This window comes from Puma concolor, chromosome D4 (assembly GCF_028749965.1).
Source record: "Puma concolor isolate L17-30 chromosome D4, mPumCon1.1.hap2, whole genome shotgun sequence".
NCBI classification, from domain to species: domain Eukaryota; kingdom Metazoa; phylum Chordata; class Mammalia; order Carnivora; family Felidae; genus Puma; species Puma concolor.
This window is the reverse complement of record NC_141679.1, coordinates 3091723-3104651: the sequence shown is the minus strand read 5'-3', so window position 1 is coordinate 3104651 and position 12929 is coordinate 3091723. Positions and strand designations below refer to the sequence as shown.

The following is a 12929-nucleotide window of genomic DNA, read 5'->3' as shown; positions in this document are numbered from 1 at the left end:
TCCCGCCCGGGGTGCTCCCATTCTCTCCCTGCCGACAGCTGGCTGTGCCAGGGCGGAGGAGCACCCGCGAAAACCTGCAGCTTCACGGTCTCTGCCGGAAGGGGCTGCTGGATTCAGAGCGTGGGCGTTCAGAGGGGTGACCCGGCAGCAGGCAGGGCAGGCAGCCTCGGCGGTGGTCGTCCGCGGGCAAGCAGCAGGGCGAGAGCCAGGCCGCCCACATCCCTGCCGGCGACAGAGCCCTCGTGCGTGTGCGGGCGTCACACGAGTCCCAGGGCCCCGAGCCACGGCCGGCCCGAGCACGGCCCGCAAGCGAACACACACCTGTGACCACACGGGTGGAGGCGCCTGTGCGACCTCCACGCGTTTGAGCACAACCTCCGCTGTGCGCGTGCCGTGCAGATGCAGGAGTGACCCCTGGAGCGCCACAGACAGTAGGAACAGGGAAAAGCCACCGAGCTGAGACAGCAGCGAGCTCTCAGATTCAGACCTGCGCAGTTACTAAAAAATCCCCAACGAAACCACTGCCATCACTGCTCTCGGGGGTGGGGGTGGGGGTGGGGGGTGGCGGGATTCAGAATCCCGAGCTGTGACAACATGCTAACTAAAATGTTCACTATTCTCAAGAAATGCTGAGACTTCCAGAAAAGGACGAGAAGAGAAGCCAGGTGAGCGCTGCTAGCTGCGGGACGTGGCCGACGAGGGACTCGAGGCAAATGTGTGAGCACATCTGAAGCCAGGGATTCGATGAATAGAAACCGTAGAGAGGGCCCCGCAGTAGACCTGACACGGCAGAAACACCAGTGAGGACGAAGAGGAATCAATAAGCGATCCAGTTCCAAGAAAACACTCAAAGGGATTAAGAAACGCAACCCGACCTGAGGACAGTGGGGCGACGGCCCGCAGACTGATGCACGCATAACGTGGGGTGAGGGAGACGACAGAAACAGGCCTGAAAGTTCCCGAGTCTGAGGAGAGCATTGGTGCCCAGAGCCAAGGCACAGCCAAGGCAGGGCGCACGGAGATAGATGCACACCACATGCGCCCCGGCCCAGTGCCGAAGGTCGACCACAGAGAGCAGGGGGACGGCAGTTCACCACAACGGGAGCGGGACCAGGGGCACCTGCCGTCTCGCAGACGACAGTGGAGGCCAGAGCGAAACGGCACCCGGAGCACAGGCACGTGTGTTGGCCAGTCTCCCGGCGCCATTTTTCCAGTCAGATTTGCACCCTGTGTCTCTCTGCAGCAATTCGCACAAGATCTTAATCTTTTTCATCATTATTACTGCTTGTGGTGACCTGTGACCAGTGATCTTGGGACTTCCCACCGCAACTGTTCGGGGCCCCACAAACCATGCGCGTGTAAGACGCAGAACCTAATCGGTAAGTGTTATGCGCTGACTGCTCTACTGACCGGCCGTTCCCCGGTCTCTGTCCCCTTCCTTGGGCCCCCCCAGGCCCTGAGACACAGCGGCACTGAAATCAAGCCAGCTGACAATCCCGCCAATGGCCTCTACGTGCTCAGCCACAAGAAGGCCCGGTGAAAGCCGAGACCAGCCAAAGGCCTAGAGCTCTTGTGACCGCCACGGTGGTTCCTGAAGGGCGCTAACTGCCACTCCAGCGAACGCACGGACAGTAAGAAAGTAGAAGCGGGAGAGCCTGGGTGGCTAGGCCGGTTAAGCGTCCGACTCTTGATTTCGGTTCACGTCACCATCTCACAGTCACGAGATCAAGCCCTGCATCAGGCTCTGTGCTGGGACCTGCTCAAGATTCTCTCTCCCCCCTGCCCCTCCACCACTCGCATGCCCTTTCTAAATTTTTTTTACTGTTTATTTTTGAGAGCGCGCACGCCCTAGCAGGCTGGCTGAAAACAGGCCTAGGGTATTCGGAAAGGGGGAGGGGCAGAGAGGGAGGGAGACACCGAATCCGAAGCAGCCTCCAGGCTCTGGGCTGTCAGCACAAAGCCCAATGTGGGGCTCAAACCCATGAACCGAGAGATGGTGACCTGAGCCGAAGTCGGACACTTAACTGACAGAGCCACCCAGGTGCCCCTCTATTTCTTAACAGAAAAAAAAAAAAAGGGAAAACAGCCTTACTGTTGATGTGGAGAACGTTTTAGTGGTCTGGACAGAAGATGAAACCGGCCGCAGCCTTCCCTTCAGAGAAGCCTAACCCAGAGCGAGGCCCTGACTCTTCAGTCCCGTGAAGGCTGACAGAGGTGAGGAGCCTGCAGAGGACGAGTCTGAAGCGAGCAGAGGTGGTTTCCGGAGGTCTGAGGAAGGAGGCCGTCACCCCGACGTGGAAGTGCTAGAAGGGGCAGCTGCGGCAAGTTCTCTAGAGCATCCGGCTGAGGGAATCACGACAGCGGCCACACTCACCGGCAGGTGTTCGGGGCCGAGGCCAGAGCCTCCCATAGGAAGAAGATGCCACCTAGGACTCTCCGTGGCTGGAGAGGAGAAGTCAGCGCCTGGCTTCAAAGCTTCCAAAGACGGGCCGGCCGTCTCATCGGGGCTAATGCGGCTGGTGACTTTAAGTTGAAGCCAATGCTCATTGACCATTCTGAAAATCCTAGGGTCTTTTTTTTTTTTTTTTAATTTTTTTTCAACGTTTATTTATTTTTGGGACAGAGAGAGACAGAGCATGAACAGGCGAGGGGCAGAGAGAGAGGGAGACACAGAATCGGAAACAGGCTCCAGGCTCTGAGCCATCAGCCCAGAGCCCGACGCGGGGCTCGAACTCACGGACCGTGAGATCGTGACCTGGTTGAAGTCGGACGCTTAACCGACTGCGCCACCCAGGCGCCCCAGTAGGGTCTTTTAAGGCTAAATCTCACTTCTGGGGAAGACAGCAGAGTAGGCGGGTCCTAGGCTCACCCCATCCCATGGTTACACCTAGATAACAGCCACGTGAGTGTAAATAACCCAGAAAAGGACCTGAAGACAGGCAGAACAGACTCTCCACAGCTAAATGTATGGAAGAGGCCCCATCAAAGATGGTGGGAAGGGTGGAGACACGGCCTGGAGCCAAATGGACCTGCAGGACCGTCCACAGGAGGGAGACATGCACCAGGCGCAGAGTGGAGAAGAGGAGACCCCACACCAGACACCCAGAACCCACAATGGGAAGATGAATCACCATACTTGGCTTTGAAAACCGGACAGGTCAAACACTGTGGGTTCTTAGTCAAGCAGGGCACAGCACCTGAAGCGTTAAGAATCAGTAACTCTGCGCCGGGAGAACTGGAGGGCTACGGGAGACGGAGACCCACCCTCACAGAGACAGCACGGTAGCCTTGCGGAGATACAGCCTACAAGCAGCAGGCCGAAAACAGGCCTGGGGTATGCGGGAGGAAGATGCGTTTACTGATCTCAGAGCACGCGCCGGAGGGGCAGCGATCCTCGGAAGACTTCCCCCAGAACAAAAGAGCTGGCAGGTGCCATTTCCCTCCCCCACCCCCCAGCTGAGACACCCAGGAACCTGCGGGAACCAGCACAGAGTGAACACTCTCCACCTTGCTTGGTAACACTGTGTCCTGCCCACACCCCAGCCCTGCCCTCTCCTGAGGACCTGCCCCCCCGACCCTGGCCTCGGCAGCTTTCTGGGGCAGAGCTGCAGGCCCCCTCCCACAGTGGACTGGACCTTGCCAGCACTGCGCCCCTCACTCCCATGCTCTTCTGCAGACCTACCCCCTGCATCCAGGCCCGCCTCCAGGAGTTTTCCTTGTGCACCCACCGCAGGTCCCCAGTGGCAGCGGACCAGCAGGGACCTTGCTGGTATCGGGAGCGCCGCCCCAGAGCTCTCCTGTCAATCTCCCCCTCCAACGTGCCCTGGGCCCAAGCCCATCCAAACCTGTGCCACAAGCCAGGCAGTGAGCAAGCAACTCCACAAGAGCCCAGCACCACTCCCAAGTGACTCCTGCCCCAGGATAGGGGACAATCACCACACACACCGGTCCGACTGTGGCCCCAGCAGTGGGCAGGGGTCGGACATCTGGTCTGATTGCAGGACCCACCCACCAACACAAGCTTCTCAGGAGACAACACAGGGAAAGCTCCCTGCAGTTCGGTCGGTGCTACCACACTGCTGGCAAACATCCGGTCTGACTCAAGCCTACAGCAGCCCCTGACTGGTGAGCTCGCAACACTCACAACACTGTTTGGGACCAAACACTGCCCAAAACAGGCACAGAGAGCCATTGCAGACTGAAGGAAAAAGTGCCTAGGCCACAACAGTAGGGCACATGCAACACGTGCAGGTGACGTCCCTGAAACGCCAGGCCCTAGGGAACAGGGGACACTGCACCACAGGGCACTGCAGAACCTCTTCTTCATAAGGCCACGACTTCCAAGAGCAGGAGACACAGCTGACTTTCCTAACACACAGAAACAGAATTAGACAAAATGAGGAGACAGAAGAGTATGTCCCAAAGAAAGAACATGGCAAAATCGGAGCAAGAGAGCTAAGTGAAATGGAGTTAAATGATATTCTTGACAGAGATTTAAAGTAATGGTCATAAGAAAAACTCAGTGGACTTGAGAAAAGAGTGGAGAATCTCAGTGACACCCTTGACAAAGAGAGAGAAGATGTAAATAAAGAACCAGTCAGAGACAAAGAACTTAATAACTGGATTAAAGTGCACGAGATGGAATAAACTGTAGACTAGAGGAAGCAGAAGAAAGAACCCATCAGTGACCTGGGGAACGTAACAATGGGAAACGAAAACCATCAAGTAGAAAAGGAGACAGAAAAAGAATAAAAAATGAAAAAAGACTAAGGGAAGGAACTTAGCAGCACCATCAAGTGTCATAACATTCATATTATAGGAGTCCCAGAAGAGAAAGGAGGACAGAAAGCTAATTTAAAGAAATAATAGATGAAAACTTCCCAAATCTGGGGAAAGAAACAAAAATCCAGATGCAGGAGGCACAGAGCTCCCCTGCCATACACACAAAATAAACCCAAGGAGGTCCACCCCAAAATACTTAGTAACTAAAATGGCAGAGGGGCACTGTGTGGCTCAAGTCGGTTGAGCGTCTGACTTCGGCTCAGGTCATGATCTCAGTTTGTGGGTTCGAGCCCCGTGTCGGGCTCTGTGCTGACAGCTTGGAGCCTGGAGCCTCCTTTGGATTCTGTGTTTCCCCCTCTCTCTGCCCCTCCCCTGCTCACACTCTGTCTCTCGCTGTCTCTCAAAAATAAATAAATGTATAAAAAACAAAAAACTTAAAATGGCAGAAATTACTGATAAAGGGACAATTTTAAAACCAGTGAGAGAGAAAACAGTTACATATCAGGGAAACCCCATAAGGTCATCAGCTGATTTTTCAGCAGAAGCTCTGCAAGCCAGAAGGGAGTGTGGCACAATCTAGTCAAGATGCTGAAAGGAAAAAACTTGCAGCTGACAACACTCTAGCCAGCAAGGCTGTCATTCAGAATAGAATGAGAGATGAAGAGTTTCCCAAACAAACAAAAGTTAAAGGAATTCATCACCACTAACCGAGCCCTACAAGAAATTTTAAAGGGGCCTCTGCAAGTGGAAAGGAAAAACCACATAAGCATGAGTAAGAAAGGCAGGGAGCACAAAAGCAGTAAAATTAAGCATTATCTATAAAACTCAGTCAAAGAATTCACAAAATAAAAGGATGTAAACTATGACACCATATACCCAAAACACAGTGGGAAAGGAGTAAAAATTTAGTGCTTTTAGAATGGATTCAAACTTAAGTGACCAACAACTCAATACAAACTATGTATAAGATATGATATGGAAACCTAATGACAACCACAAATCAAACACTGGTAACACATATGCAAAAATAAAAAAAAAAGAACTCTACGTATATCACTAAAGAAAGCCAGCAAACCATGAGAGAAGAGAGCAAGAGAAGGAACAGAGACGATCTACAAAAAGAATCATAGAACAAGTAACAAAATGACAATGAATATGTTTCTATAAACAGTTACTTTGGATGTAAACGACTAAACGCTCCAGTCAAAAGACATAAGAAGACAGAATGAACTAAAACAAAACAAAACACTTAAATGTTGCCTACAAAAGCCTCATTTCAGACCTAAAGCCACATGCAGATTGAAAGGGAAGGGATGGAAGAGTGTTTATCCTGCAAAGAGAAATGAAAAGATAGCCAGCGTAGCAATGCTTTTATCAGACAAAATAAACTTTACAACAAAGACTAAAACAAGAAACAAAGAAGGACACCCTATACTCATAAAGGGGACAATGCAACAAAACAATAACTGTAAACATGTACGCACCCAACGTGAAGGTGCCCAAACACAAAGCAGCTACTAAAACACATAAAGGGAGTAATCAATAGTAACACGTTAATAGTAGGGGTCTTTAACGCTCCACTTATGGCAATGGGCAGATAATCCAAGCAGGAAATCAGCAAGGAAACAATGACTTTGAATGACACATTTGACCAGATGGATCCAACAGATATATTTAGAACATTTCATCATAAAACAGAGTGTACACACTTTTCAAAGCGCACATGGAACATTCTCTGGAAGAGATCACAGATTAGGTCACATAACCAGTCTCATCGAATTCAAAAAGAGAGAAGTCATTCCATTCATCTTTTCTAACCACAACACTATGAAACCAAGAATCACAAAGAAAAATTTGGAAAGACCAAAAATAATTGGAGGTTAAACAACATACTACTAAACAATGAATGGGTCAACTAAGAAATCAAAAAGCACGTGGAAACAAACGAAAATGAAAACATGACAGTCCAAAACCTTTGGGATGCAGCAAAAGTGGTTTTAAAAGCAAAGTTTACAGCAATACAGGCCTACCTTAAGAAACAAGCAAAGTCTAAAATAACCTAACCTTACACCTAAAGGAGGTGGAAAAAGAACAAACCAACCCCCCAGACCAGTAGAAGGAAAGAAATCATAAAGATTATAGGAGAAATAAACGATATGGGAACTAAACAAAAAACAAAACAATAGAACAGATCAATGAAACCAAGAGCTGATTCTTTGCAAAGATCAACAGAAGCAATAAACTTTTAGCCGGACTCATGGAAAAAAAACAGAGGACTGAAATCAACAAAATCAGAAATGAACGAGGAAAAATAACTAACACCACAGAAACACAGAGGATTATACGAGAATATTATTGAAAATTATATGCCAACAAACTGTACAACCTGGAAGAAAGGATAGATTTCTACTAACCTATAACCTCCACTAAACTGAATCAGGAAAAAATACAAAATTTGAACAGACCAATTACCAGCAAGGAAATTGTATCAGTCATCAAAAACCTCCCAACAAACTCAAGTCCAGGACCAGAGGGCCTCATAGGTGGATTCTACCAAGCATTTAAAGAAGAATTAACACCTATTTGTCTCAAACTATTCCAAAATATAAAAGAGGAAGGAAAGCTTCCAAATTCATTCCATGAGGCCAGCATTATCCTGACACCAAAACCAGATAAAGACACTACAATAAGAGAGAACTGCAGGCCTCCATCACTGATGAACACAGATGCAAAAACCCTCAAGAAAATATGAGCAAACTAAATTCAACAACACGTTAAAAAAAATCATTCACCACGATCAAGTGGGGCTTATTCCTGGGATGTAAGTGGGGCTCAATATTTGCAAATCAACGAATGTGATACATCACATCAACAAGAGAAAGGATAAGAACCATATGATCATTTCAACGAATGCAGAAAAAACATTTGACAAACTACAACCACATTCATGTTAAAAAGCCTTAACAAAGTAGATCTACAGGAAACACACTTCAGCATAATAAAGGCCACATATGAAAAATCCACAGCTAACATCATCCTCAATGGTGAAAAACTGCGGGCTTTCCCCTAAGGTCAGGAACAAGACAAGGATGTCCGCTCTCACCACTTTTATTCCACAAAGTACTGGAAGTCCCAGACACGTTAATCAGACAACAAAAAGAAAGAAAAGGCTTCCAAACTGTAAGGAAAAAGTCAAAATTTCACTATTTTTAGATATGATACTATATACAGAAAACTCTAAAGACTCCACCAAAAACTACTAGAACTGATAAATGAATTCAGTAAAGTCACATGATACAAAATCAATGTACAGAAATTTGTTGTATTTCTACGCACTAAGAATGAAATAGACTAAAGAGAAATTAAGAACAGTCCCATTTACAACTGCGGCAAAGATAATAAAATACCTAGGAATAAAGTTAACCAAGGAGGTGAAAGACACGTACTCTGAAAACTATACAACCCCAGTAGAAGAAACAGAACGTAACACACACAAATGGAAAGATATTCCATGCTCGTGGGTGGGGAGAACAAATATCGTTAAGACGTGCATACTACCCAAAGCTATCTACAGATTTAAATGCAACCCCTATCAAAACATCGAAGCATTTTTCACAGAACTAGAATAACCCTAAAATCTGTATGGAACAACAGAAGACCCCGAATAGCCAAAGCAATCTTAAGAAGAATAAAACTGGAGGCATCATAATCCCAGACTTCAAGCTCTACCACAAAACTGTAGTAATCGAACCAGCACAAAAACGGACATATAGATCAATGGAACAGAATAAAGAAGCTAGAAATAAACCCACAATTGTATGGCTCACGGACCTTCAACAGTAGAGACAAGAATATATAATGGAAAAAAGTCTCTTCAATAAATGGTGCTGGGAAAACTGGACAGTTACACGCAAAGTAATGAAACAACTGCTTTCTTACACCATACACAGAAACAAGTTGAAAATTGATTAAAGACCTAAATTTGAGACCTGAAACCATAAAAATCCCAGAAGAGAGCATAGGCACTAATTTCTCTGACACTGGCTGTAGCAGAATTTTTCTCGGTATGTCTCCTGAGATAAGGGAAATACAAATAAAAAGCTTCTGCCCAGGGAAGGAAGCAATCAAACTTAAAGACAACCTTCTGAATGGGAGAAGTTACATGCAAATGACATAGGCAATAAAGGATTAGTATCCAAAATACATAAATAACTTACACAACTCAACACCAAAAAAAAAAAAAAAAAAAACCCAAAACAAAAAAAACCCAAAAGGAGTGCCTGGATGGCTCAGTTGGTTGAGTGTCCAACTTCGGCTCAGGTCATGATCTCAGTCTGTGGGTTTGAGCACCACGTCGGGCTCTGGGCTAATAGCTCAAAGCCTGGAGCCTGCTTTGGATTCTGTGCCTTCCTCTCTCTGTCTACCCCTCCCCTGCTCATGCTCTGTCTCTAAAATAAATAAAAACATTAAAAAAATTTTCAATAAAAAAAAAAGACAAAAGACATGAACAGATACTTCTCCAAAGACGACATTCAGATGGCCAACAGGTGCCTGAAAAGATGCTCAACATCACTAATCATCAGGCCTCTAAAAGCCCTTCCTTTGCTCCTGCCCTGTGCCTGCCGTCTACCCTGTTGCCAGCCAAGGCCACACCTCCTGTCTCTAAGAACCTGGGAGTACAATAAAACTGTGTTCTCCTGAGCCTCTCCTCTGTCTCCTCCTGTGGCCACACCTGACTCACCATCCCATTAAAAAATACAGAACAAGCCCAAAGCTAACTGCCGAGGAAAAGCGGACTTTGCCCACATGTAAAGGTTAAAGCAAATTACCAACTTCTACCAAAGCACCTGGGTTGGTCTGAGACACACAGTCAGAGCCCTGCAGACCTTTCCCAAACAGACGAGTTGAGACAAGTAAGGCTCAGGGAGGGCTATCCGAGGGGCAGCGTTCCCGGGCGTTGGTGTGTATGTGCCCAGACTGGTGACGGATCCAAGCGTGGATCCTGGTAAGAATGCAACTACCAGCATCACTGAGACAGTCCAGGAAATTGAAATTGAGGCTGGACGTTCGATGCTAATAAGAAACAAGCCCTCACACCGCTGGAGGACGGCAGAGTGGTGCGGTTAAACACACAGCCACCATCAGCCAGGGCCTCCACCGAGGTCCTCCGGCGTGCAATGACATAAAGCCTACCGGTTGCTTTAAAACACCTCAGGAAAATAAAAGGTAGGGTCAGAGATGCAACAAGACCGACACAGCGCTGACAAGTGCCGGAGCTGGGTAAGGGGCACGTGGCGGGAGGGTGCACCGCCTTCTCTCCCTTCCGTTACCCTCCACGATAAAAAGTGAAAAACAAGAACCAAACAAAAAATCCTACCGAGTGCTCCTTAAAAACACCCCCCCCCACCGCCCCAACAGTGATTCTGGTGCCCCTGACGCTCAGCCTGAGCCGTGCCCGGAGTCCGTGCCTCCTGCGCACTCCCCACTGGTGGTGCCACGGCAGGCGGTCCTAGGGACGCGGCACGAGGGAGGGACACTGGATGGGGGACATGCTGCCTACCGGTGCCTCGACCCCTGTACTTCGGCTGAATTAACTGCATTCAGATATTTCAGGGCTGTACGCTGGGCGTTTAGTAAACATCACCATGAAAGTAGCACACAACCGTCCTCCTGCCGTAGCCACAAGAATGCGATTCAGAAATGCTCAGTACGTACCACTCAGCGGCCCGTACAAAAACGATCCACGGGAGAGACAGCATTTCCAATTTTCAGCTTCAAAAATATGCCACCTGCACCCCCCACCGCCCCAAGAATGGCTGGAATGAAGACTGACGTGACCAAACGTCGGTGAGAACCAGAACTTTCACACGTCACCGGTGAGTGTAAAACACACACAAGCAGTACGGAAAACGGTCTGGTACGTTCACCGACGAAGTATATCCCTGCCACGTGGCCCAGCCATTCCACTCCCAAGAGAATCAGAACCAGATACTCAAGTCCTGGTTCGTGAACATTCACAAGAGTATCATTCACACAGCCAAAAGGGGAAACCACTGGCACGTCCGTCGACGGGTAAGTGGCTACACCTGTGGCCACTGGACTACAAGCCAGCCACGAAAGCCAGCGAATGCCGACAGGAACACGGACGAACCCCAAACGTGTGTTGCTCCGTGAAAGCCGACCGACACGAAAGGTCACACGTCGGAACAGGCAAATGCACAGAGAAAATGCGAGCTGGTGGCTGCCAGGGGCTGGGGAAATGCAGGGCTGACTGGGTGGGGTCTCCCTCTGGCACGATGGAAACGTGGAACCAGAGAGACGAGGACCACACAACGCTGTGGATGAACTCCACGCCACCGAACTGTGTCCTTTAAAATGCGTACTTTTGTGGTACCTAAATATCACCTGAATGAAAAACAAATAGGAACGACAGACACACATACACAACGTGAGTAAATCTCAAAAACAAACACCCTGACGCACGAAAGAAGCCTTACACGAAGGAGCGTGTACCACCAAGTCCCTTCACGCGAAGCTCTCGGACAGGAAAAACGATTCTGTGGCAGACCTAGAATCCACACGGGGCTGCCTGGGGCAGCGGCAGGGACGGGCTGGGAGGGGCCGGAGGGAGCTCCCGAGGATGCTGACGGGAGTCTGGGTCCCACAAGTCTGCGTGTGCCAAAACCCTGCAGAGGGCCTACCCAGGATGTGCGCACCTCACTATATGCACCCTTCGCCTCCAAAGAGAAACGACCCATAAACGGAGGCTGAGCTCTAGGTGATGATGTGCACGCCCCCACAGGCAGGGGCAACATCGGCAATGTGCAACTTGGAAATACAGCAAAAAAAACAAAACAAAAACACCACAAAAAAAATGATGGGCGGACAGGCCAGGGTCTGCTGGGGTCCCTTTCTTTTTTTTTTTTCAACATTTATTTATTTTTGGGACAGAGAGAGACAGAGCATGAACGGGGGAGGGGCAGAGAGAGAGGGAGACACAGAATCGGAAACAGGCTCCAGGCTCTGAGCCATCAGCCCAGAGCCTGACGCGGGGCTCGAACTCACGGACTGCGAGATCGTGACCTGGCTGAAGTCGGACGCTTAACCGACTGCGCCACCCAGGCGCCCCTGGGGTCCCTTTCTTAAAGGGCCAGAGAGTAGACATTTCAGGCCCCTGAGCATCCGAGTGTTGCAATATTTAACCGTCACTTCTAAAGTCATCACGTTTAAGTAACTTGTAAAAATCCAGTCTCTTAACCATTCCGAAACGCACAACCCGGGGCATCAATCACGCGCAGTGCCGCGTGACCATCATCGCTCCCCATTCCCCAAGGATGTTCGTGCCCCCACGGAAAGTCTGTCCCCGCTCAACAGGAAGTCCACGTACCCTCAACCCCCACGACCCTCTAATCCACTCTCTGCGTCTTTGTCTACTCCGGATACTTCCCGTACCACGTGCCCTTCGGAGGCTGGCTCGTTTCGTCAGCACACCGTTGTCACGTCCACCCACGTGGGCGCGGGTGGCAGGGCCGCCTTCCTTGCCAAGGCTGAGGAGTGGCCACCGGACGCCTGGACCCCGCTCAGTAGCCGTCTGCGCGGGTACACACCCAGGGCGTGGGGGCTTCCGCCTTTAACTGTGGTGATAAAGCCGCTACGAACACCAGCTTGCACGCGTCCGAGTTCCTGTTTTCAACTCTTCCGGGGGGCACAGAGGAATGGAATTGCCGGGCACGTGACAACCCTCCACTTAGCGTTCTGAGGAGCTGCCAGTCGGCTTCCCAAGTCAGTCTTGGCATCTCACGTCCCCGGGAGCCCCCCATCTCTCGACATCCCCGCCAACGCCTGCTATTTCCCGTGTCTGACTGCGGCGACCACAGCAGGTGTGAGGAGCCAGCTCGCTGAGGCGCTCGCTTGCATTTGTGCGATGACTGATCCTTGGAGCATCTTTTCACGGGTTACTGGTCCCGTGTGGATCTTCTTGCGGAGCCGAGTCAACGCCTCTGCCTGTTTTTCAGCAGGTGTTTATCGTTGAGTTGTAGGAAGAGTTCGTAGATCTTTGGACATCAAACCCTCATCAGATATGTGACTTGCAAACATGGTCTCACATTCTGCAAGTAAATTATCTTTTCACTTTCTTGAAAATATCC

The 12929-nt window shown here is 49.5% G+C and overlaps 1 protein-coding gene across 9 annotated transcripts in view; it reads right to left on the bottom strand.

Annotated features, from left to right (window-relative positions):
* The window catches only part of SECISBP2 (SECIS binding protein 2), a 41934-nt gene that overhangs the window by 10388 nt on the left and 18617 nt on the right, over positions 1-12929 (bottom strand). The gene's annotated exons all lie outside the window — the stretch shown is intronic.